A 26,496-nucleotide genomic window follows, 5' to 3' on the forward strand; every position below is an offset into this window, starting at 1 on the left:
TTTGTTTCAACGTGAAACCAATATAGAAGATTAAAAGTGCTTGCATTATCTTTTTTGGTGCTAAATCTTCTAAATCCAGTTTGTATCTTGCACTTGATATATTTCAGGTGGGCCTTGCTGCTCTTCAGGCACTCAATCAGCACGTGAAACTAATGATAGTATCGGGCAGCATGGGTCTTGTATTAATTACATTGCCCGAACAGACCAGTTTATAGATCCTTCTCTCTTCATGGAGGTTTGGTTTCTTTCCCTATATTTTGGTTGTTAGAATGATGTTACTCACAATGTGTGTGCAAGACTTTCTTTTCCTAAAGTGTGGAATGGAACCACTGGGTCAGGGCAGGTAAATGTAATAATTTGTCCCAGGAGTGAGTGTACCCATTTCCATTTCCATCAATGGCATTTGTGTATTCCCATAGCTTCTCCTCCTTACTGGCTGTTGGTTCACTGACTTTAATTTTTGCCCATCTGGTAGTCATGAAATGATATCTGACAGTAGTTTTAATGTATTTTAATTCTCTAATTACTTCTGAGGTTGAATATCTTTTTAAAGATTTTTTTTGGCCATCATGGTTTACCTTCATTGAAATGCCTGTACGTGTCTTTTGCCCATTTTTTTTTTTCTTATATTGTGAATCTTTGTCTTAGTTATTTTGGGAGGTTTTTTTTTAACACAACCTCTAGACTCTAGAGACTTTTATTTTTTTAAGATTTATTTATCTATTTTAGAGAGGGAGCACGCGCATGAGGGTGAGAAGCAGAATCCTCAAGCTGACTGATTTCACGCTGAGTGCAGAGCCTGACGCAGGGCTTGGTCCCACAGCCCTGAGATCACAACCGAGCCAAAACCAAGAGTCTGACACTTCACCGACTGAACCACCCAGGCGCCCCTATAGAGATTTTAAATAGTAATTCTTTGTTGGTTATATGATGCAGGTAACTTCTTTCTGTTTATAGCTTCCCTTTCCATTCTTCTTACAGTGTGTCTTGGTGAAGTGGTCTTAATTTTAATGTCAGATCGATTTTTTTCTTCATTCTGATTTGTGCTTTTGTGTGTTTTGTTTATTAAATCACTACCTCAGGTTATTAAGGAAATTCTTTTAAAGTTATGTCTTTTGTATTTAAGTTCTTGATTCTTCTGGAACTGAATTTTTGTGCATAGTGTGAAGTGTGGATCAATTTTTATCCACCACACCCCGCCCCCCACTGACAGTTGTCCCTCACTATTTTTTTTTTAAGATTTTATTTATTTATTTGGCAGAGAGAGACAGCGAGAAAGGGAACACAAGTAGGGGGAGTGGGAGAAGGAGAAGCGGGCTTCCAGCGGAGCAGGGAGCCCGATGTGGGGCTGGATCCCAGGACACTGGGATCATGACCTGAGCTGAAGGCAGATGCTTAACGACTGAGCCACCCAGGCGCCGCTCTCTATTTTTTTCTTAAACCAGTCTATTGAAGTATGATTGAATACGAAAAGCTGTACTATTTAATGTATACAACTTGATGAGTTTGGAGGTAAGTATACACATCCATGAAACCGTCACCACAGTCAATGCCATAAACATTGTGGGTGCTCCATTCTGTTCCTTGCAATACCTAATACATCCTAATTGCTGTGGGTTTATAATAAGATAAAACTTGAAATCATATAGGCTTAGTTCTTCTAGTTGGTTTTCTTTTCATGGGTAATTTGGCTATTCTTTGGTCTTTAAAAATGCTTAAAATTGCCTTGTCAATTTCCCTGAAAATCCCTTTTGGATCTGTATTAAACCTGTAAATTAATTACGGAGAATTGAATCTTCAACTTGTTAATGGACAGGATTTGTCTCTCCACGTTTTAAGTCTTTATTATTTTTCAGTAAAATGTTAAAAATGTCTACTAAAGAGGGGCGCCTGGGTGCCTCAGTCGGTTGAGCGTCTGCCTTTGGCTCAGGTCATGATCTCGGGGTCCTGGGATCGAGCCCCAGGTTGGGCTCCCTGCTCCATGCCCAGATATGGGGCATCTGCTTCTCCCTCTCACCCTGCTTGTGCTCGCGCTCTCTTTCTGTCAAATAAATAAAATCTTTAAAAAAAGATGTCTACTAAAGATCTTACACCCTTTGTTACTTTTTAAAGTTACATTTCCTAGCTGTACATTGATTGCTCTTGTGGATAAATGTAGTTGACTCTTGGGGTGCCTGGCTGGCTCAGTCGGTAGAGCATGTGATCTCAGGGTCCTGAATTGAAGCCTCACATTGAGGGTAGAGACTACTTAAAAAAAATGTAGTTGACTCTTGTATAGGATCTTCTATCTGGCAATCTTACTTGACTCTTTCATTAACTCAAATAAGTTGTGTGTAGATTATTTTGAATTTTCTATTTACAAAATCATTATCTGGGATCTTTTCTTTCTACTATTTAAATTTATTTTTTTCTTACTGAGCAGTCAGCATATACAATGTTTATTATATAATAAGTAGAAATGAGTTAAGTGGACCATTTTTTCTGATGCCTGATTTTAAAAGAATGCTTTCAAATGCTTCTCCACTGAGTTTGATGTGTCTTGTAGGTATTATATACCTTTTATGGGGTAAAGGATGTTTACTTATATTTTCAGTTGACTAAGAACTTTTACTGAATCTATTAAGATATGATCCTATGATTTTTCTTTTTTATTTGAGAGCAAGTGAGCACGAGCAGTGGGAGAAGCAGACTCCCCGCTGAGCAGGGAGCCCGACTCAGGGCTTGATCTGGGACTCTCGGATCTGACCAGAATCTAAGGCAGATGCTTAACTGCAGGGCCCACTTTTTTTTTTTTTAATTTATTGATTTTTCTTTTAGATTGTTTATGTGGTGGATGGTATTGAGAGATTTCCAAATGTTGAGCCAGTCTCACATTTCTAGAATAAATCTGTTTTAGACAAAATACCATAAACTGGGTGGCTCAAACAACAGAAATTTCTTTCTCACAGTTCTAGAAGCTGAAACTCTGAGATAAGGGTGCCAAATGACCGCTACTCTTCCTGCCCCTCCCCCAGGTTGCAGACAGCTGGCTTTTTGTATCTTCTTCACATGGTTGGAGAAAGAGCTAGCTAGCTCCCTGGCCTCTTATAAGGCCGTTAATCCCATTTATGAGTGCCCCACCCCCATGACCAAATTACCTCCCAGAAGCCCCACCTCCTTATAACATCACCCTGGGATTAGGGTTTCAACAAAGGAGTTTTAGGGGGGCACACACTCAAGCCACTGAAAAACCCAACTTGAGCACATTGTATTTTTAAACATTCTTGGACTCGGTTTGTTGACATTGTTATTAGACTTTTATATTTAATTTCTCTAGTGGGATTGGCCAGTAAAAATATTACTTTATTATTCTCTCCTGGTCTTGTTTTATTATCTAGGATGTAGAAACTCCTCACATGAGCTGGAAACTATTTTCTCCCCCCGCCCTCTTTTTTTTTTTTTTTAAACCTCTGCGAGAGGTTTTTTTTTTGTTGTTGTTGTTTTTAAAGATTTTATTTATTTATTAGAGAGCGAGTGAGAGAGAAACAGCACGAGAGAGGAGAGAGTCAGAGGGAGAAGCAGGCTCCCCGCCGAGCCAGGAGCCCGATGTGGGACTCGATCCCAGGACCCTGGGATCATGACCTGAGCCGAAGGCAGTCGCTTAACCAACTGAGCCACCCAGGCGCCCCTCTGAGAGGTTTTGTATCAGGCTCAAATGATCTAGGTGTTACTTGAATGTTTGCCAGCAAAGCCATCAAGTTCTAATGTTTTGCTAGTGATTCTTTTTGTTATGCGACATTCAGGTTTTTTATTTCTTCATGAGTCAGTTTTAAGTTATGTATATGTATATATGTGTATATATATACACACATATACAAGTTATATACCTATACCTAAGTTACGTATCTAAGTTTTTTTTTAAGATTTTATTTATTTATTTGACACAGAGAGATAGCGAGAGCAGGAACACAAGCATGGGGAGCAACAGAGGGAGAAGCAGACTAAGTTATATCGAGGTTTTATAGTATAATATGTACATTTTCTGCAGTTTTAAAATTTATTGGCACACAGTTCATATTCTCTATCGTTTGGCTCTGCTCTATTGCAATGTCCTTTTTTTTCATTCTCAGTATTATTTATTTATGTCTTCTCTTTTCTTGACCTTATAAATCTTGTCAGAAGTTGTCAATTTTATTAGTTTTTTTCCCAAAGAACCAAAGGTGGAGTTTGATGATCCTCTCTAGTGTGTCTTTTATCCCCCCACTATTTTCTGGTTATATCTTCAATACACTCTTCTATACTTTTTTGGTAGTTTTTCTATTGTTTCAAGAGGAATTCTTTTTTTTTTTTTTTTTAAAGATTTTATTTACTTGACAGAGAGAGACACAGCGAGAGAGGGAACACAAGCAGGGAGAGCGGGAGAGGGAGAAGCAGGCTTCCCGCTGAGCAGGGAGCCCGATGCGGGGCTCGATCCCAGGACCCTGGGATCATGACCTGAGCCGAAGGCAGACGCTTAACGACTGAGTCACCCAGGCGCCCCAAGCATCTGACTCTTGATTTTGGCTCGGGTCATGACATGGAACCCGCTATACACATCACCTGCTATACACACACACCCCAGCATCTGCTCCATACGGGAGGCCGGAGGCAACACGGAAGAAGTCCCATCGTCCAGCCCGTCCCTGCAGCCAGGATTGTGGATGCTGCTCTGGCTACACCATGTCACTGTGCAAACAGCACCTCAAGGATGCCAAGGACGGGGCCCTCCGGTTAGTGATGACGCCTCACTTTGGGTCTTCAGAGGGTGAAGGGATCCCTCCCTTGTGCTCAGCCTAACACAGAGCTGAGAAAGCCAGCCCAGGCACTCACTTCTGTTTCCTCAGTGTCTGAATCGGCCCCGTTGGGGGGCAAGTCCCCTCACAGCCCAGGACCGCCTGGGATCCCAGGGAGCGCTGGCTGCCTCTTCTTTCCGAGGCCCCCTACAGGATCCCTTTCCCATCCAGCCTTTCTAAGGGCAGCCCCGGAGGGTCTCCAGAACACAAAGGAATTCAAATTACACTCCCCTTTCCAGGACATTGGGATTATTGTCTAGGGGAGCCCCTTCCCTGTCAATAGAGTAGCCTCTTCATTTCCTCAAGGGTATTTTACCTCCTGCAGGGACGCGGGGGACTTTCTGATCCTTTCTCTCTCTCTCTCTCTCTCTTTTAATAGATGTATTCAGCCATGTATTAGGAAATATTGATTCGGGGCATTTAAATTCCAGTTAGTTGGGGCACCTGGGTGGCTCAGTTGGTTGAACATCTGACTCTTGGTTTTGGCTCAGGTCATGATCTCAGGGTCCTGGGATCGAGCCCCACGTCTTCAGGCTCCAAGCTCAGTGGGGGAGTCTGCCTGAGATTCTCTCCCTCTCCCTTTGCCCCTCCCCCTGCTCGTCTACTCCCTCTCTCACTCTAAAATAAATAATCTTTAAAAAAAAAAATTCCAGTTAACATACAGTGTAATATTAGTTTCAGCTGTACAAATAGTGATTCAACACTTCCATATATCCCCCGTGCTCATCACAAGTGTACTCCTTAGTCCCCATCACCTACTTAACCCAGCCCCCCACCCGCCCTCACCTCCCCTGGGAACCATCAGTTCTGTAAAGTTAAGAGTTTGTTTCTTGGCTTGCCTTTCTCTCACTGTCTTTTCATTTTTCTTTGCTCATTTGTTTCTTAAATTCCACATGAGTGAAATCATATGGTATTTGTCTTTTTCTGACTTATTTCACTTAGCATAATACTCTCTAGCTCCTTCCATGTCATTGCAAATGGCAAGATTTCATTCTTTTTTATGGCTGAGTAATATTTCTGTGTGTGTGTGTGTGTGTCTACACACCACATCTTCTTTATCCATTCATCAGTCCACGGACACTTGGGCTATTTCCGTAATTTGGCTATTGTAAATAATGCTGCCATAAACATAGGGGTGTGTGTATCCCTTTGAACTAGTATTTTTGTGTTCTTTAGGTAAATACCTAGGGTAATTGGTTCCCCTTTCTCCACATCCTCTCCAGCACCTGTTGTTTTTTGTGTTGTTGATTTTAGCCATTCTGACAGGTATAAGGTGATCTTTCATTGTAGTTTTGATTTGCATTTCCCTGATGACGACTGATGTTGAGCATTTTTTCATATGTCTGTTGGCCATCTGGATATCTATGGAGAAGTGTCTGTTCATTTCTTCTGCCCATTTTTAAATTGGATTATTTGTTTTTTGGGTGTTGAGTTTTTTTTTTTTTAAGATTTTATTTATTTGAGAGAGAGAGTGAGAGCACATTAGCAGGGGGAGGGGCAGAGGGAGAAGCAGACTCACTACTGAGCAGGAAGCCCCACGCGGGGCTCCATCCCAAGACCCTGGGATCATGACCTGAGCCGAAGGCAGAAGCTTAACTGACTGAGCCATCCAGGCACCCTGGGTGTTGAGTTTTATAGGTCCTTTATATATTTTGGATACTATCCCTTTATCAGATATGTCATTTGCAAATACGGTCTCCCATTCAGTAGGTTGCCTTTCAGTTTTGTTGAGTGTTTCCTTTGCTGTGCAGAAGCTTTTTATTTTGATGTAGTCCTGATAGATTATTTTTGCTTTTGTTTCCCTTGCCTCAGGAGACATATCTAGAAAAAAGTTGCTGCAGCTGATGTCAGAGAAATTACTGCATGTGCTTTCTTCAAGAACTTTTATGGTTTCAAGTCTCACATTTAGGTCTTTAATCCATGTTGAGTCTATTTTGTGTATGGTGAAAGAGAGTAGTCCAGTTTCATTCTTCTGCATGTGGCTGTCCAGTTTTCCCAGCACCATTTGTTGAAGAGACTGTCTTTTTCCCTTTGGATATTCTTTCCTACTTTGTCTAAGCTTAATTGACCATATAACTGTGGGTTCATTTCTGGGTTCTATTCTGTTCTATAGATCTTTCTATTTTTGTGCCAGTACCATACTGTTTTGATCACTGCAGCTTTGTAATATAACTTGAAGTTTGGAATTGTGATACCTCCAGCTTTGCTTTTTTTTTTTTTCAAGGTTGCTTTGGCTATTGAGGGTCTTTTGTGGTTCCAAACAAATTTAGGTTTGTTTGTTCTAGTTTTGTGAAAAATGCTGTTGGTATTTTGAAAGGGATTGCATTAAATGTACAGATTGCTTTGGGTAGTGTGGACATTTTAATATTTCTTCTTCCAATCCATAAGCATGGAATGTCTTTCCATTTTTTTGGGTCGTCTTCAATGTCTTTCGTCAGTGTTTTCCAGTTTTCAGAGTACAGGTCTTTCACCTCTTTGGTTAGGTTTATTCCTAGGGTTTTTAAATTTTTTTAAAGATTTATTTATTTATTAGAGAGAGAGAGAGAACAAGCTCTCAGGCCTTGGCAGTAGGATGACTAATTATTTCCCCTTGTTCTTCAGCACATTCAGACGGTCTCTGGCTTCCACATACTTGGTCTGTACCCCTTGACCTGGGCAATGGACATGAACAAGAACTCCACTTCCTGGTTCAGCTCGTTCTTTAGCATCTCTAGCTGTGGTAAGTTCAGTCAGTGATGTTAACTGACTGCTCCATGTTAGGGGAAGGAGGACTAACTATCTTATTATTTTTGGTGCAATTGTAAATGGGATTGATTCCTTAATTTCTCTTTCTGCTGCTTTGTTATTAGTGTATAGAAATGCAAGAGAGGGGTTCCTGGGTGGTGCAGTCGGTTGGGCATTAGTTTCAACTCAGGTCTGATCTCAGGGTCATGAGATCGAGCCCAAAGTTGGGTTCTGCATTCAGCGTGGAGTCTGCTTGAGTTTCTCTCTCACTCTTCCTTTCCCCTTCCCACTGTGCACTCTGTCTCTCTCTGAAATAAATAAGTAAATCTTTAAAAAAGAGAGAAATGCAGCAGATTTCTGTACATTGATTTTGTATTCTGTGACTTTACTGAATTTGTTTATCAGTTCTAGCAGTTTTTTCGTGGAGTCCTTTGGGTTTTCTATATAGGGTATCATGTCATCTGCAAATAGTGAAAATTTTACTTCTTCCTGCCGATTTAGATACCTATTATTACTTTTTGTTGTCTGATTGCTGTGGCTAGGATTTCCAGTACTATGTTGAATAAAAGTGGTGAGAGTGGACATCCCTGTCTTGTTCCTGACCATAGAGGAAAAGCTCTGTTTTTCCCCATTTAGAATGATGTTAACTGTGGGTTTTTCATATATAGCCTTTATTATGTTGATGTATGTTCACGCTAAATCTACTTTGTTGAGGGTTTTTACCATGAATGGATGTTGTACTTTGTCAGATATTTTTTCTGCATCTATTGAAATGATCATATAGTTCTTTTTTTTTTTAAGATATATTTATTTTAGAGAAAGACCGTGTGTACATGAGTGGGGGGTGGGGCAGAGGGAGAGAAGCAGATGCCTCCCTGAGCACAGAGTCCGATATAGGACTCAGTCTCACAACCCCGAGATCATGACCTAAGCTGAAATCAAGAGTCGGACACTTAACCAACTGAGCCACCCATGTGCCATGAAATGATCATCAGTTTTATCCTTTCTGTTATTGATGTGATGTATTATGTTGATTGATTTGCGAATATTGAACCACCCTTGCAACCCAAGAATAAATTGCGCTTGATCATGGTGAATGATTTTTTAATGTATTGTTGGATTCAGTTTGCTAGTATTTTGTTGAGGATTTTTGCATCTATGTTCATCAGAGATATCTTTATCTGATTTTGGTATCAGGGTCATGCTGGCCTCATAGAATGAATTTGGAAGTTTTCCTTCCTTTTCTATATTTTGGAGTAGTTTGAGAATAGGTATTCTTCTTTATTTTTTAGAAATATTTTATTTATTTATTTGCCAGAGAGAGGGAGAGCACAAGCAGAGAGAGCTGCAGGCAGAGGGAGAAGCAGGCTCCCCACTGGGGAAGGAGCCCGATGAGGGACTCGATCCCAGGACCCTGGGGTCATGACCTGAGCCGAAGGCAGACGCTTAATAACTGAGCCACTCAGGTGTCCCTAATTCTTTAAATGTTTGGTAGAATTTGCCTGTGAAGCCATCTAGTCCTGGACATTTTTTTTTTTTAAAGATTTTATTTATTTATTCATGAGAGACAGAGAGACAGAGAGAGAGGCAGAGGGAGAAGCAGGCTTCCAGCAGAGCAGGGAGCCCAATGCGGGACTTGATCCCAGGACCCTGAGATCATGACCTGAGCCGAAGGCAGACGCTTAACCATCTGAGCCACCCAGGTGCCCGTGGACATTTTTTTTTTTAATGTAATCTCTTGACCCCAAGATCAAGAGGCACACTCTTCCAGCTGAGCCAGTTAGATGCCCCAAATTTGTTCTTCCTAATTTTATTTTATTATTTATTTATTAAAGATGTTTATTTTTAAGTAATCTCTACACCCAATGTAGGGCTCAAACTTACAACCCCAAGATCAAGAGCTGCATGCTCGGGTGCCTAGGTGGCTCAGTCGGTTAAGCCTCTGCCTTTGGCTCAGGGCATGATCCCAGGGTTCTGGGATCAAGTCCCACATCGAGCTCCCTGCTCAGCAGGGAATCTGCTCCTCCCCACCCCACCCTTCCCCCTGCTCGTGATTTCTCTCTCTCTCTTTCTCAAATAAATAAAACCTTTAAACAAAAAAAAAGGGGGGGTGCCTGGGTGGCTCAGTCATTGGGCATCTGCCTTCAGCTCAGGTCGTGATCCCGGGGTCCTGGGATCGAGCCCCACATCGGGCTCCTGGCTCTGCGGGAAGCCTGCTTCTCCCTCTCCCACTCCTCCTGCTTGTGTTCCCTCTCTCACTGTGTCTCTCTCTGTCAAATAAATAAAATCTTAAAAAAAAAAAAAGGCTACATGCTCTGTGGACTGAGCCAGCCAGGTGCCCCATGGTCCTGGACTTTTGTTTGTTGGAAATTTTTTTATTACTGATCAATTTCTTTGCTGGTTATCGGTCTGTTCAAATTTTCTATTTTGGTTTTGGTAATTTATATGTTTTTAGGAATTTATCCATTTCTTCTGTGTTGTCCAATTTGTTCACATATAGTTTTTCATAATAATCTCTTATAATTGTATTTCTGTGGTATTGGTTGTTATTTCTCCTCTCCCATTTGTGATTTTATTTATTTGGGTCCTTCCTTTTTCTTTTTGATAGGTCTGGCTTAATGTTTATCAATTATTAATTTTTTCGAAAAACCAGCTCCTGGTTTAATTGATCTTTTCTTTTGTTTTTTTCTTTTTATGTATGTATATAACCTCTGTGCCCAATAAGGGTCTCAAACTCATGACCCCAAGATCAAGAGTTGCCTGCTCTACCAACTGAGCCAACCAGGCTCCCCTGTTCTAGTGCTTTTTTAGTTTCTAACTCATTTATTTCTGCTCTAATCTTATTAGTTCCTTCCTTCTTCTGGCTTTAGGCTTTGTTTATTATTCTTTTCCTAGCTCTTTTAGGTGTAAGGTTAGGTTGTTTATGTGAGATTTCTCTTGCTTCTTGAGGTAGGCCTGTGTTACTATATACTTCCTTCTTAGAACCACTTTTGTGGGGTGCCTGGGTGGCTCAGTCAGTTAAGAATCTGACTCTTGATTTTGGCTCAGGCCATGATCTCAGGCTTGTGAGATCAAGCCCCATATTGGGCTCTGCACTGAATGCAGAGCCTGCTTGGGATTCTCTCCATCTCCCTCTGCCTTGCTCACATGCGCTCTCTCTCTCAAAAAAAAAAAAAAAAAATCACTTTTGCTGCATCCCAAGGTTTTGTGTTTTCATTTTCATTTGTTTCCATGTATTTTTTTTTATTTCTTCTTTTATTTCCTGATTGACCCATTCATTGTTTCGTAGCATGTTACTTAGCCTCTATGTATTTGTGGTCTTTCCAGATTTTTTCTTGTGGGTGACTTCTACTGTCATGGCATTGTGGTCAGAAAAGGTGCATGGTATGACTTCGGTTTTCTTGAATTTATTGAGGCCTGTTTTGTGGCCTAATATATGATCTATTCTGGAGACTGTTCTATGTGCATTGAAAAGAATGTGTATTCTGCTGTTTTAGGATGGAATGTTCTGAATATATCTGTTAAATCCATCTGGTCTAGTGTGTCATTCAAAGCCATTGTTTCCTTGTTGATTTTCTGTTTAGATGATCTGTCCATTAATGTAAGTGGGATGTTAAAGTTCCCTACTATTGTATTATTATCAATTAGTTCCTTCATGTTTGCTATTAATTGTTTTATGTATTTGGGTGCTCCCATGTTGGGTGCATAAATATTTATAATTGTTAGATCTTCTTGTTGGATTGTCCCCTTTATTATTATTTTTTTAAAGATTTTATTTATTTAGGGGCGGCTGGGTGGCTCAGTCGTTAAGCGTCTGCCTTCAGCTCAGGTCATGATCCCAGGGTCCTGGGATCGAGCCCCGCATTGGGCTCCCTGCTCTGCGGGAAGCCTGCTTCTCCCTCTCCCACTCCCCCTGCTTGTGTTCCCTCTCTTGCTGTGTCTCTCTCTGTCAAATAAATAAGTAAAATCTTTTTAAAAATTTATTTATTTATTTATTTGACAGAGAGAGTGAGTGAGCACACAAGCAGGGGGAGCAGCAGAGGGAGAAACGGGCCCTCTACTGAGCAGGGAGCCAGATATGGGACTCGATCCCAGGACCCTGAGATCATGACCTGAGCTGAAGGCAGACACTTAACCGACTGAGCCACCCAGGCACCCCATCCCCTTTATTATTATGTAGTGTCCTTCTTTGTCTCTTTTTACAGTCTTTGTTTAAAAGTCTATTTTGTCCAATACAAGTATTGCTACTCCAGCTTTCTTTGAACATCTATTTGCATGGTAGATGTTTTCTCCATCCCTTCACTTTGAACCTGCAGGTGTCTTTAGGTCTAAAATGGGTCTCTTGTAGGCAGCATATAGATGGGTCTTGCTTTTTTTTTTTTTTTTTTAATCCATTCTGACACTGTTTCTTTTGATTAAAGCATTTAGTCCATTTACGTTCAGTCATTATTGATTTTAAAAAGGTAATTATTGATAGATATGTATTTATTGCCATTTTATTACTTGTGATTGTTTCTGGAGATTTTCTCTGATCCTTTTATATCTTTCTTTCTTTCATGGCTTGCTGGTTTTCTTTAGTGATATATTTGGATTTCTTTCTCTTTGTTCTTTGCATATTTATTTGTAGTTTTTGATTTGTGGTTACCATTAGGTTTGTATATAACGTCTTCTGTGTATAGCAGTCTATATTAAGGTGATGGTCGTTTAAGCTTGAACCCATTCTTTACTCCGGTCCTCCCCACGTTTTAGGTATATGTTGTCATATTTTACCTCCTTTTTTAAAGTGAGTTCCTTGACTGATTTTTTATAGAAATATTCATTTTTACTGCTTTTGTGTTTCCTACCTTCCTACTTTCACTTTTGCTCTTTCTTTTCCACTCACAGAGTCCCCTTTCGTATTTCTTGCAGAGCTGTTTTCATGGTCATGAACTCCTTTAATTTTTTGTTTATCTGTGAAACTCCTTATTTCTCCTATTTTGATTGTTAACCTTGCTGGATAGAATATTCTTGGCTGCGGATTTTTCCCACTCAGCACTTTGATTATGCCATTCTCTTCTGGCTTGAAGAGTTTCTGCTGAAAAATCTACCTTATGGGTTTTCCCTTTTAAGTAACTTTTCTTTTGTCTTGCTGCTTTTAAGATTTTTTTTCCTTATCACTGTATTTTGCCAGTTTCGTGATAATATGTCTTGGTGTGGGTCTGCTTTTGTTGATTTTGATGGGAGTTTTCTGTGCCTCCTGGATCTGGGTATCTGTTTCCTTCCCCAGATTAGGGAATTTTTTAGCTATTTCTTCAAATAAATTTTCTCCCTCCTTTTCTCTGTCTTCTTCTTCTGGAACTCCTAAAATACGAATGTTACTACATTTGATGGAGTCACTGAGTTCCCTAAGTCTATCTTCATTTCCCATAATTCTCTCTTTTGTTCAGCTTCATTATTTTCCATTATTTTGTCCTCTTTGTCACTAATTCATTCCTCTGCTTCTTCCTGCCTGCTCTTCATTGCATCAAGCCTATTTCCAATCTTGTTTATTGCATTTTTCATCTCTTACTGATTCTTTTTTACCTCTTTTATCTCTGTAGTAAGGATTTCATTGATGCCTTCTATTATTTTCTCAAGCCCAGTGAGTATCCTTATGATTTTGCTTTAAATTCTTCATCAGGGATGTTACTTATATCTGTTTTGCTTAGATCTCTGGTCTTGGCCTTATCTCGTTCTTTCACTTGGGATAAATTCCTCCACCTGGCGTTTTGTTCTAAGTCTCTGCCTTCTTCTGTGTGTTAGAAAAGCCAGTTATGTCTCCTGCTCCTGAAAGTAATGGCTTTATGAAGAAGAGGTCGTGTAGTGTTCAGGGCCTAGTACTTCAGGGAGTGTCTCTGGTGTGTGCTGCATGCAATCTGCTGTTGTGTTTTGGCTGCTCTGTCCTTCAGGCCAGTCATCTGCCCAGGCTCTACTTGCCTGCAGTGGGCAGTGTTTGGTCCCTGGCCTGAATGTGGTGGCTTTTAACTAGGTGTGCTCTGGCCTGCTTGTGAAATGAAACCTGTCACCACGTCCACCAGAACTTAGGCCCTGCAGAACTCTTGTCGGGAGATGTGGTGTGGGCAGGGGTTTGTGCTGGTCTTCTGGGGAAGGGGCCCAATGTGCTGGGACTGAGGCAAGCCTGACTGAAAAGGGCAGTCCTGCCAGAGCACAAGAGGGGTGGGATTTGGTATAAGCAAGTTAGGCAGCCAGTGTCTATGCAGCTTCCCTCAGGTGGTTCTGTGTTTATGCTGAGGGGTAGGGGAGGGAAATGGCACCAGCCAGGTCCTTTCTTCCTGGTCTCTCTCTCTCTCAACATTGCCTCTTAGGGCCATGCTCCTAGAAGAGCAAGTAATCTCCCCACTGTGTGTCCCCAGGCTTGATTTCCCCATCTGTCAGGGGAGGGCCCGAGTGAGTTTCCACACTGTATGCTCCTAGGTTGTTTACCTGCCTTTTCTCCAGGAGCAGCCTGGATGCCTCCACACTGGAGCCCAGTCCAGCCTGCCGATACTTTAAAAAACTTCAGGATTGGGGCACTTGGGTGGCTCAGTCACTTAAGCATCTGCCTTTGGCTCAGGTCATGATCCCAGGGTCCTGGCCCCATCAGGCTCCCTATCAGTGGAGGATCTGCTTGTCCCCCTCCCTCTCCCTCTGCCTGCCGCTCCCCCTGTCCCCGCTTGTGCTTGCTCTCTTTCTCTGTCAAATAAATAAATAAAATCTTTAAAAACAAAAGCAAAACAAAAAACAAAAAAACTTCAGGATTTGAGCACTATTGTGGCAAGAAGTCACAAATTTCAACCCTTCCTGCTGTCCAAGCCAATGGCTATGGAAAAACATTCTCCTTGTGTGTTCCCCTGTGTGCTCCTCTCTCTCTCTCCCTTCTCTACAACCGTGGCTCCCTCCCCCCTACAGCACCATGTGTCTGCACTTCCTACCTTCTTCAGTGTGGCCTCTTCTCTCCACTTAGTTGTGGGGTTTGTTCTGGCAGTCTTCAGATTGATTTCTGGGGTATTTAGGATGATTTGATAGTTACTTAGTTGTGTTCATTGGATGCTGTGAGCCTAGGGTCCCCCTACTCTGCTGCCATCATCCCCCCTGTGTGATCCTTTCTCTTGATGAAGGGACCAAAAAGCACTCAACTTCAGTCTCCCAGGGCTCCTGTCATATTGTCATCCTTTATCCATTCATTCCGCTAACATTTTCAAGACTTCCATCAAAAACACAATTTAATATTTTTTCTCATGAACCCCACATATTGAAAGTTTTGCCCATTGCATTTATCAAGTAAGAATTTATTCTTTTCCTATTTGTAATTAATCAAAAACATATTTGACCATCAGCAAGAGTTCTGATCAGCTTGAGGAGACTAGGGTGCTCTCCCAGAGCAGATCTAACGCTGGCCCACGTTGGGGAGGGCGATGGGGAAGGGTACAGCCATGGACATGTAACCGGGGCCCATGGGTGTGAGAGCACCTGGCTCCGGGGGCCTCAAACAGATCAGGTTTGGCCACTCACCACCGACAAAATACAAAGGCAGAGAGTGGGTGGCAGTGAAACAAGAAAGGAATTTGTTTCAATGAGCCCAACACCGGGAAGACTGGGACTAGCATCTCAAAGGCTGTCTCCAAAGGGCTGCAAATACTTGTAGGTTTATATAAGGAGAAGTATATAGGGAGAAGGTGAGACAAAAGCCAGTGAGTACGTGCAGGTGGGCAGTAAAGGTCAGCTGGATCATTGTCTTGGGGTCAATCTCGGGCAAGGTCCTGCTGCCTCAGGGCAGTCCCTATTGCTTGAGGGGGTGGTTTCAGTTCCCATCCAGGGATGCTTTGCCCGCAGGGTCTTTTGCCTGAATTGTGAGATTAGCTGGAAAGAACTTCATCAGTTAGAAAGGGCAGACTGAGGTCAGAATGGAGCAGTTGAAATCCTCTGTAAGACCTGTTGAAGCAGCTCCCACCTCCGAGACTACCTCCTCCCCGCTGTGTCCTCAGCCCCAGCCTGGGAACCACGGGCCTCTAATTTGCACCCCATGGGGCAGAAGTCCGGGCAATGGGGCTGTAGCGAGGGTGTGAAACTGGGTGGGGAGATGGGTGTTCTCTTCCCAGCCCTGTGACCTCCCGAGTCCTGAGTACCCTCCCTGGGGCTTGATTTCCCCATCTGTCAGGGGAGGGCCCTAGTGAGAGAATCTCCAGATTTCCCTCCAGGCTCTGACCTTTTAGATGGTAAATCTTGGACTCGGGAGAGTGGAGGTGAGAGTGTGACAGAAACCAGCAGCACAGCCGGTGGTCCCGCTAGGCTTGTCTGATAGACACTGATCCTTGTGGGCGTGACAGACAACGCCAGGCCAGAGCAGGGCTGTTTGGTCACACCAGGTTGGACATGCTGGAGCACCCCATACACAGGCGCACTCATACACACGCATGCGTGTGAACAGCATGCACGCGTAAACGTGCATGTGCGCATTCATCAACACGTGCATGTGTATGCACACGCGCACACACACACGCACACGCACACACTCATCCCAAGTGCCATATGCTACACAGCCCCAAGTTTGCAGACCTGCCCACTTCTCTGCCCTGGATCACCAGCCACCGTTTTTTGGCATCTGTCTGGAAGGCTGGGTATGGGGCTTCCTGCTGACCCAGATGTGTGAGCGTCTCTGAGTGGGCTGAGCTCACTGGTCCGCAGCCTGCTTTTCAAGAGCAGACATCAGGCGAGGGATGCAGGTTTTCCTCTGTAACTGTGCTGCTTGGGGTCTCCACTGCTGCTTCCCATTTGGTAACAGCTCATGAATCTTAGTTCTTCTCCCGTATCGGCCACAAGATGATGGAGGCCGGCAAAAAGGGGGCTCGCGTTGCTGACGGGTAGGAGAAGGGGAGCAGGGCGGGGGGTGGGGGGGGGTGGATAGACAGCAGGCTGATGAGAGGAGCTGACTCCATATTGGCCCACCAGGGGGAGAACTTGGAACATTCCTATCTGTATGCCTTCACTTATCCTGCACCTCCTGGGCTCAAGAGAGGTTTCTGGAAAGGATGAATAGATGCCTAACTAGATGAGGGAGAGAAGGACCTGAAGAGACAAAGGAAGGAGGAAGGCAGGTGGGGAAGGGGAGATGAATAAACCTAAACTAGTGGGGACAGGCTTAGGGGGAGCTTTTCTTTTTACATGGTAATTAAAAAGGTTGACACTGTGGGGCCTGGTAAGAACACTACATTGCGGAAATGCATTTCTTTTCCTTCCTATTTCCTCTTGAGATGAACTCTGTCCCTGTTATGCTGTGACCCTGGGCGATCTCTCTCTGAGCCTCAGTATTCCCATCACTAAGCTGGGCCTTCCTTTCCCTCAAAGTGTCATCAAGAGATTCAAGCGAAATAATGGAATGAGAATAGTGCTTTGGAAAACAAACATATGTGCCTAATCGCAGGGATGACATGCCCACACTGAAGCTGAAAGGCAGTGTGGTACAGTAGTTATGACTCAGGCTCCCAAGTCAGATTGCCTGAATTCCCATCCCAACTTTTCCCCTTACCAGCTGTGGGACCTCAAGCATGTTCCTTAACTTCTCTGTGCCGCAGTTACTTCATCTGAGAAGCAAGCATGATGATAACAATATCTGCTTCTCCCTCTCCCACTCCCCCTGCTTGTGTTCCTGCTTTCGCTGTCTCTACCTCTGTCAAATAAATAAAATCTTAAAAATAAATAAATAAATCTTAAAAAAGCTGTAGGAATCTGGAGACAGTGTTTTATCTTTAATTTAAAAATTTCCCCAATGCTACGGATTTGTGTACATATGTTTTAGTTTTACTATGTGACCATTTTATTGTGGTGTCATGACTTGTTGCTTTGTGACTTAAGTTTTTTAAACATTTCATTACTGTTCTTGAATAGATAATACATCCACAGGGCACAAAATTTGCAAGGTTGCTCTGACATGTGCTGGCTGAGGCAGGTGGCACTCTAGGGTGCCCCTGTGCCTGGCTCATGCATGCATCCGGTGCCCACTTTGGGCAGAAACAAAGGACGGGGACTTGAGTGGGACCTTGGCCCAGAGGCAGCAGGTTCACTCCCAGCCCTGGCTCCGGGGGCACTGGCCAGCCTGGCTGAGGAGGACTGCAGGGTCAGAGAGGCAGATGGATGGGACCAGGGGACAAGGAGAAAGAAGGACGCAGGGAAACAAGAAAGAAGCCAGGTTAATGTTTAAAAAGAAGACAACAGACCCAAAATGGAGTCATTTATGCTAAGCCCCAAGTCACCAAACCGAGACTTAATTTACAGTTTTGGCTCTCCTAGAAATGGAATCTTAAATCAGCCAATTAGGAATTACCTGATCAGGGCGCCTGGGTGGCTCAGTTGGTTAAGCGACTGCCTTCGGCTCAGGTCGTGATCCTGGAGTCCCGGGATCAAGTCCCGCATCGGCTCCCTGCTCAGCGGGGAGCCTGCTTCTCCCTCTGACCCTCCTCCCTCTCATGCTCTCTCTCTATCATTCTCTCTCTCTCAAATAAATAAATAAAATCTTAAAAAAAAAAAAAAAAAAAAGGAATTACCTGATCAGCACTAGCGGCTAATCTGCCGGATAGATAGACCCCTGTCATCTCCTAAAGGAAAGTGACCTTGCCATATCCAATCTACTTTTTGCTCATACAACTTCCTTGTTCGCCCTGCTTTCTGCCTATAAAAGTGTTTCATTTTGTACAGCTCCTCAGAGCTCCTTCTGTCTGCTAGATTGGATGCTGCTTGAATCATTGAAGAAAACCAATAAGAGGGGCACCTGGCTGGCTCAGTTGATTGAGCATGCAACTCTTGATTTTGGGGTCATGAGTTCAAGCCTAGCCTCACATTGGGTGTAGAGATTACTTAAGAAAAAAGAAAGAAGGCCAGAAAGAGCTTTAGAATGTTCTCAGTTGGGGGCACCTGTTTGGCTCAGTTGGAGAAGCATGTGACTCTTGATCTCATGGACTTTGATCCCACATTGAGTCTAGAGATTACTTAAAAAAAAAAAAAAATTGTGCTCAGTTGAATTTTTTTTTTTTAACTAAAGAGGATAATTCCAACCTGAAAACAAGAATATCTAGAGATTAAATCATTTCTGAATCAGCTAAAATCGATGATTGGGGCTTGTTGGGATTGAACTAGGTGTTTACCAACGGGAAAAGCTCCCAGGATCTCTTCTCTTTTTAAATTGAGGTAAAATTGGTAAATAACATTGTATGTTTCAGGTATACAACATTATAATTCAATATTTGTATGTGCTACAAAGTAATCACCACTAAAGTCTACTTACCATTATCAGCATAAAACTGAGTCCCTTTATCCATTTTGCTTGCCTCCCCACTCCCTCTCCCTTCTGGTAACCATCAATCTGTTCTCTGTATCCATGAGCTTGTTTTTGTTTTGTTTTGTTTTAGATTCCATATATAAATGAAATCGTACAGTATTTGTTTTTCTCCATCTGACTTACTTCGCTTAGCATAATACCTTCAAGGTCCATCCATGTTGTCACAAATGGCAAGATTGCATTCTTTTTTTATCACTGAGTAATATCCCATCGTATGTATGTATATATGTGTGTAAATACCACATCTTCTTTATTCATCCATAGATGGACATTTAGGTTGTTTCCATGTCTTGGATATTATAAATAATGATGCTGTGGATGGGGTGCCTGGGTGCCTCAGCTGCCTTCGGCTCAGGTCATGATCCCGGGGTCCTGGGATCAAGCCCCGCATCCGGCTCCCTGCTCCACGGGAAGCCTGTTTCTCCCTCTCCCACTCCCCCTGCTTGTGTTCCCTCTGTCGCTGTGTCTCTCTCTGTCAAATAAATAAATACAATCTTTAAAAAAAAATAATGATGGAATGGACATGGAGGTTAGGTATCTTTTTGAGTTAGTGTTTTCATTTTCTATGGATAAATACCCAGAAATGGAAAAGATGGATCACATGGTAGTTCTATTCTTTTTTTTTTTTTTTTCTTTAAGGAATCTCCATACTGTTTTCCACAGTGGCTGCCCCAGTTCACGTTCCCACCACCAATGCATGAGGGTTCTGTTTTCTCTATATCTTCTCCTACACTTGTTGTTTCTTGTCTTTTTGGTAATAGCCATTCTAACCAGTGTGAGGTGATATCTCATTATGGTTTTGAATGGCATTTCCCTAATAATTAGTGATCTTTCCCTAATAATCAGCATCTTTCTGTGTGCCTGTTGGCCATGTGTATGTCTTCTTTGGAAAAATGTCTATTCAGATCCTCTGCCCATTTTAATTGGGTTGTTTGGTGTTTTGTTGTTGAGTTGTATGAGTTCTTTAAATATTTTTTTTTTTTTTTAAAGATTTTATTTATTTATTTGAGAGAGAGAGAGAGCACAAGAGGGAGGAGAGGGAGAGGGAGAAGCAGACTCCCTGCTGAGCAGGGAGCCCGATGCGGGGACTCGATCCCAGGACTCCAGGATCATGACCTGAGCCGAAGGCAGTCGCTTAACCAACTGAGCCACCCAGGCACCCAGTTCTTTAAATATTTTAAATCTTAATCCCTTATCAGATATATGATTTGAAAAAAATCTTGTCCCATGCATTAGGTTGTCTTTTTGTTGTGATGATGGTTTCTTTCACTTTGTGGAAGCTTTTTAGTCTGATTTAGTCCCATTCGTTTATTTCTGCTTTTGTTTCCCTTGCTTTTGAAGTCAGATCCACAAAAATGTTACCAAGACTAATGTCAAGGAGCTTACTACCTATCTTTTCTTCCAGGAATTTTATGGTTTCAGGTCTTACATTCAAATCTTTAATCCATCTTTTTAAAAAATCTTTAATCCATTTTGAGTTAATTTTTGTGTATTTTTAAAATAGTGGATTATTTTCATTCTTTTGCATGTGACCATCCAGGTTTCCCAACACCATTTATTAAGGAGACTGTCCTTTCTCTATTGTATGTTTTTGGCTCCTTTGTCATAAATTAATTGGCCATATGTGTGTGGGTTTAATTCTGGGTTCTCAGTGGTATTCCATTGATCCATGCATCTATTTTTATGTCAAACCAGACTGTTTTCGTTACTGTAGCTTTGTAGTATAGTTTGAAATCAGGGAGCATGATTTCCTTACCTCCAGCTTTGTTCTTCTTTCTCAAGATTGCTTTGGCTATTCAGGATCTTTGTGGTTCCAAACAAATTTTAGAATTATTTTTTTTTTAAGATTTTATTTATTTATTTGACAGAGAGAGACACAGTGAGAGAGGGAACACAAGCAGGGGGAGTGGGAGAGGGAGAAGCAGGCTTCCCGCTGAGCAGGGTGCCCGATGCGGGGCTCGATCCCAGGACCCTGGGATCACGATCCGAGCCAAAGGCAGACACTTAACGACGGAGCCACCTAGGTGCCCCAAATTTTAGAATTATTTTAGTTCTGAAAAATTCCCTTAGAATTTTGGTAGGGATTGCATTGAATCTATAGGTTGCTTTGGGACATTTTAACAATATTAATTCTTTGGATCCCTGAGCACAGAATATTTTTCCATTTATTTGTATCTTCTTCAATTTCTTTCATCAGTGTCTTATAGCTTTCAGAACACAGGTCTTTCATCTCCTTGGTTAAGTTTATTCCTAGGTATTTAAGTCTTTTTGATGTAATTGTAAATGGGATTGTTTTCTTAGTTTCTCTTTCTAATAGTCCATAATTAGTGTATAGAAAGATCTTAGATTTCTGTATTTTGATTTTGTATCCTGCAACTTTACCGAATTCATTTATTAGTTTGAACAGTTTTTAGTGGAGTCTTTGGGGTTTTCTCTATATTGTATTATGTCATCTGTAAACAGTGACAGTTTTACTTCTTCCTTTCCAATTTGGATGCCTTTTATTTTTCTTGCCAAATTGCTGTGGTTAGCACTTCTGATACTATGTTGAATAAAAGTGGCAAGAGTGGGCATCCTTGTCTTGTTCCTGATCTTTGAGGAAAAGATTTCAGCTTTTCACCATTGAGTATGATGTTAGCTGTGGGTTTGTCTTGTATGGCCCTTACTGTGTCTAGGCACATTCCCTCTATTCCCACTTTGTTGAGAGTTTTTATTGTAAGAGGATGTTGAATTTTGTCAAATGCTTTGTCTGCATCTGCTGAGATGATCCTCTGATTTTTATCCTTCCTTTTGTCAGTGCAGTGTATTACCTTGATTGATTTACAGATGTTAAACCACCCTTGCACCAGGGTCCGCAGAGCAGCCTTGGGAGGGAAGGAAGCTGCCCATGGAAGAAAAGCAGTCCTGGTCCTATCACAGACCACTGGCGGAGAGTGAGGATGCACAGGGTCTTAGTGGGGATCACTAGGTGGGCTCCATTAGACCCACAATGCACATGCCCCAGACCCAGCAAATCCCCTCATTTCTACTCTACAGAAACACATGCTGATGAGCAGAGGGAGACAGTGGAAGGTTCGGTGCAGCACTGGAAATTGGAAACATTATTTAGCATATCTATATATGGAAGTCTGTATCCCATAGAAAAAGGCCTGGAAGGAGCCCAAAGCTGATAATGGTGTTGCCCCTAGGAGGGCACTGGGCTTGGGGCAGTTGAGAGGGGACTTATGCAACATTTTTTTGTGCTTTAAACAAGGAGAATGCTTCTGGTATTGCTTGTTTGACCTAAATTAGTATGTTTTTCTTATACTTGAAAAGAACTAAATTGATCCCAAAAGAGGAGGGATTTGGGCAAAAAGGAGAGAAAGCAGAGAGGTTTGGAGGTGAAGGAGAAGCCATGAGATGATAGGGAGAAAGATGGGCAGAGAGGCTCTTTTGGACTCTGGTGAATGACACGCAATCTAATTCATCCTCCAGCTCCTCTTCCGGGCTGTTCAGCAAAGACTCAAACAGCTTTTTGATTCATTATTGGATGTCGGGCTTTTCTTTCAAATGTAAAACTGAGATCACCCACAAGGCAGACTGGTATTATTCATGGAGAACCTTCTATGGTGGAGCCTGGGTGTATAGGGGGCAGTAAGAGCTCCACAGTGACCTTTACTACCTTGAGATAAATCACTCAAGGCGCCAGAAACAAAGGGTTGTGGAAGCAGAGAGGAAGGAGCATTGATTCTGTCTGAGAATTAGGAAGGCCTCATGGAGGTAGAGATGTGGCTGGGGAGCGCTGGTGCAAACATAGGGATGTTCCAGCGAGAAGCATTGGGAAAATGCGTCTTAGGCTGTGTTTGGTGGACTTCCTTCCAAGGTTCTAGGTTGTTGTCTATGGGTTGAAAGAGTCCCAGAGAGCATGCTCATCTGGTGGCCAACGCTAAAGGCGCCTCCATGCCGAGAAGCCTCTAGGAGGCTGAGAACAAACATCAGCTGAAAATCCTGGGTCCCTCACCAAAAACAGTTGGCATCATGGGGCTCCAGATGTGATGCCCTAAAAGGAATACAGCATCACATATGAATTGTTCGTAGCAAAAATTATTATCTGATTCTCTAGTCAGGAGGAAACATGAGACAAATCCACCTTGGGGGTCACTCTGCAGGACAGCTGACTTTGTCCCTTCAGAAATGTCAGTGGCGGGGTGCCTGGGTGGCTCAGTCGGTTAAGCATCTGTCTTCAGTTCAGGTCATGATCTTGGGGTCCTGGAATTGAGTCCCGCATCAGGCGCTCTGCTCAGCGGGGAGCCTGATTCTCCCTCTCCCTCTGTGCTCTCTCTCTCAAATAAATATATAAAATTCTTTTTTAAAAAATGTGTCAGGAAAAACAGAGAAGGCTGGGTTTGTTCTGGAACCGCAGAGAGTAAAGAGACCTGACAGCCCAAAGAAGGCATGAGTCTTGGTTGGATCCTGGATCTGGGAAACACAGCTAAGGTGGACGTTGTTGGACACCTGGGGATGCTGGATCGTGGACTTTGCATTAGATAATAGCTTTGAATCTTTTTTTTTTTCTTTTAATGATGGAAATAAAAAGAACGTTAACATGATGTTGTTTCCGTGGGGTGGGAAGATGCAGGGGAAGAGAATCCGTTCTTTTACAAGGAGAATGCAAGTTTGGGTTCCGGTCGTGGCCCCGCCGCTGCCTACCTGTGACAACAGGAACCCATTGTGCCTGGGTCCCGAGCCCGTTTCACCTATGGGCACAGGGACCGGGTGGTGCCCACCTGGTGAGGCTGTTGAAGGCCAACTGCGTGTATTCAGGAGAAGCTGCAGCCAGTGGGTTAACCCCCTTCAGCCCCCTGGTCCTGCTGGAAGCATCCACAGAGTCAGGCCCTCTGGGGGGCTCCCTTTGCCCTGTGTGGGGGAGGCAGACCAGGGGGTGGCATGCACCCCTTCGCTTCCCTCTGCCTCCCCCACCCCGGTTCTCAGCCCAGAATAGGTGCTGTGCTCCCAGCCAGAGTTTTCGACTGCAGGGTGCAGCCTGGAAACATGGTTTAGATCCCCTTTGTTGGTTTCCAGCAAATTAAAATTTATCTCTCAGGGAGGAAATGAGGGGGTTGAGGGTTTTTTTTCTTCTCCTTAATGGGTCCTGATGAAGGAAATGAATGCAGAGAGGGAATCAGAAATACGATCCACCGCTTGCCGGCTTGGAAAGGTCTGGGGGCTCCCTGCGCCCTCACAGGGGGCAGCTGGGCACAGGGTGTTTTATTGTATAATTAACCTTGACCCCTCTGGGTTCAAAGAGAGAGGTTAGTTGGAAATAAATCAATAGTCTGGTCTGGTCACTTCAAAGGCTTCAGAACCCGCTGGAAAATTCCATATTGTTTCAGTGTGTAAATTGGAATAGGGTGTGCAGTTCTTTTTGAAAGGCTGGGAGGGTTAGGCCTAAAATTGAAATTAATTGTGTATCCACTTCCTTTAATCAAGCAACCAGGAGGCTTTATCGCGTTCCTTGTTGCAGGGGCGGGTGGGAAGTCCCCGCAGAAAACACCGTGTGACCTCTGTGTGGCCACTGGGCAGGGCTCTGGGACAAAAGGCATCTCCCCTCCCTAGCAGCAAGCAGCCTTTTATTCAGACATGTCTGGAATTCTCAGAACCACCAAGCCATCACCATCCTTATACATAGCATTTATTGAGTACTTACTATGGCCCGGGTGCCAGGGATTTTCCTGGGATTTTTCTCGTCTGATCCTCACAACAACCCAGTTGGATTAAGTACCATTATTATCTGTTACAGATGGGGCAGTGGAGCTTCAGAGGGGCGAACTAGCCAGGCCAAAGCCACTGTGAGCTTTCTGTTGCAGTTCCGTAGCTCAAGGAATGAACATCAGAGCCCCGGGAGAGCTGCAGATCACCCAGTCTCCATTCTCCTCCCCAGAGTCTTCAAGAGAAACCAGCCCTGGCCACCTTTCCCAGAGTCTCTCTTGGCTTCACGTCCTGTTCACCTTTCCCTTCTCTCTCTCCTTTCTCCACCCCACACCCCTTCCCTTGGGCTTTGCTTTCCTGCTCTCTGGCTTTCTTTCCACAAACACGCGAGTGTTTAGAGCTTCTGTCCGCTCTGGCCGGCTCACAAAGAGGTAAGATACCGTGCTCGTCCTTAGGAAACTCACTTCCTAAGTTCCCCAAGCAGGGATGACAGGTAGACACGGTGTGCAGATTTGCTGCGGAAGGAAGTAGTTCTGTATGAGAGGGTTAAGCAAGGTGCAGAGGAAGGGCAGAAGCAGAAGTGGTTCTAACCGGAGAGAACCAGGGAGGACATCGGGAGGAGGCAGTGAACAAGGACCAGTGGAGTGGGATCATTCCAGGCTGAAGGAACTTCTTGCAGAAAGGCCTGGAGGCAGTGTTGTGCCTGGCACATGCTGGAGAAGCCAGGAGCCCGACTTGAAGGATTGGAGTCCACAAAAGGAGCCAAGAATTAGGCTCTGTTCTGAATAATAATAATAAGAAGAGCAAGCATGGTCCTGAGTGCTTTACATGACTGACTTGTTTACTGCTCACAACCTGCAAGGTAGGTGCTGTCCTTATCCCCCTGGTTTCTAGAGGAGGAAATGGTCCCAGAAGGTCACCCAGCTGGACAGCAGCTGAGTGGGGATTACAAACCTAAGCCTGTGCTCTGAGCCGCTGGATTACACTGTCTCCCGTGAGGGGGGCCTTGAACGCCAGGCCAAAGGTGTCGTACTGCCCTGGGAGCAATGGGAAGCGATGGCAGGTTCCTGATCTAACCTGCATTTTAGGACATGCCCAGCTTCCTCAACCGCCCTACTCCAGGGTCTGACATCCCTGGGTCTCTCCTCAATATGCAGGAAGAAAATCTTCATCTCAGCCAGTTTAGACCATTCCTTCTTCTCCCCACCCTCTCCTCCCCACCATGAGATTCCCCTGTCCTTTCTCCTCCACACCCAGATAGCAAGTCAGTAGCCAGCATGGGCTTAGAACAAGGAGGCCAATGTTCCAGCCCCAGCTCCACCACCTCACTTCTCTGGGCCTCAGTTTCCATCTGTTAAGTGAGAGGGGGACACAGAGTCCAGCCCTGCCCCCCACAAGGCTTTGAGAAGACTCAGATGAGGTAACGGGGAGGCATTCCACAAAAGGCCACCAGAATTAGTAACAGAGGCCTCATCGTTATCACTCAGGACTCCACAGAGGCTCTTTCCCTTCCCTGAGGAAGGCCCTGGCCATTTGACCCTCTTGCTGGTTCCCTTTCCACCCGGAAGGCCACACCAAGCTTTCCTCAGACATGTCAACTGTGCAAAAAAGCAGGTGCTGGAAATCTAGTAACCATTCATTCATCTATTTCTTGGGCATCTACTAAGTGCCAAGCCCCATGCAGCAGGTGATAGCTTCCTGGCTGCTCAGAGGTCGCAGCCCGCCCTTTCACTTCTTTGCTCCGCTGTGCCGTCAGCCTCAGAGCCCTTTCTCCCGCCATCGTTCCTCTTCGAAGCCTTCCTTAATCCTGGACGCCTAGGAACTGCGTTTTCTTCTGTTTCCACAGCTTGTTGCTGTTACCACCCAAGTGAGCATTTGGATAGATAGCAGTAATTTTATTCACCCCTGGGCAGTCAGTTCACT

Source organism: Neomonachus schauinslandi, chromosome 9 (assembly GCF_002201575.2).
Source record: "Neomonachus schauinslandi chromosome 9, ASM220157v2, whole genome shotgun sequence".
NCBI lineage: Eukaryota > Metazoa > Chordata > Mammalia > Carnivora > Phocidae > Neomonachus > Neomonachus schauinslandi.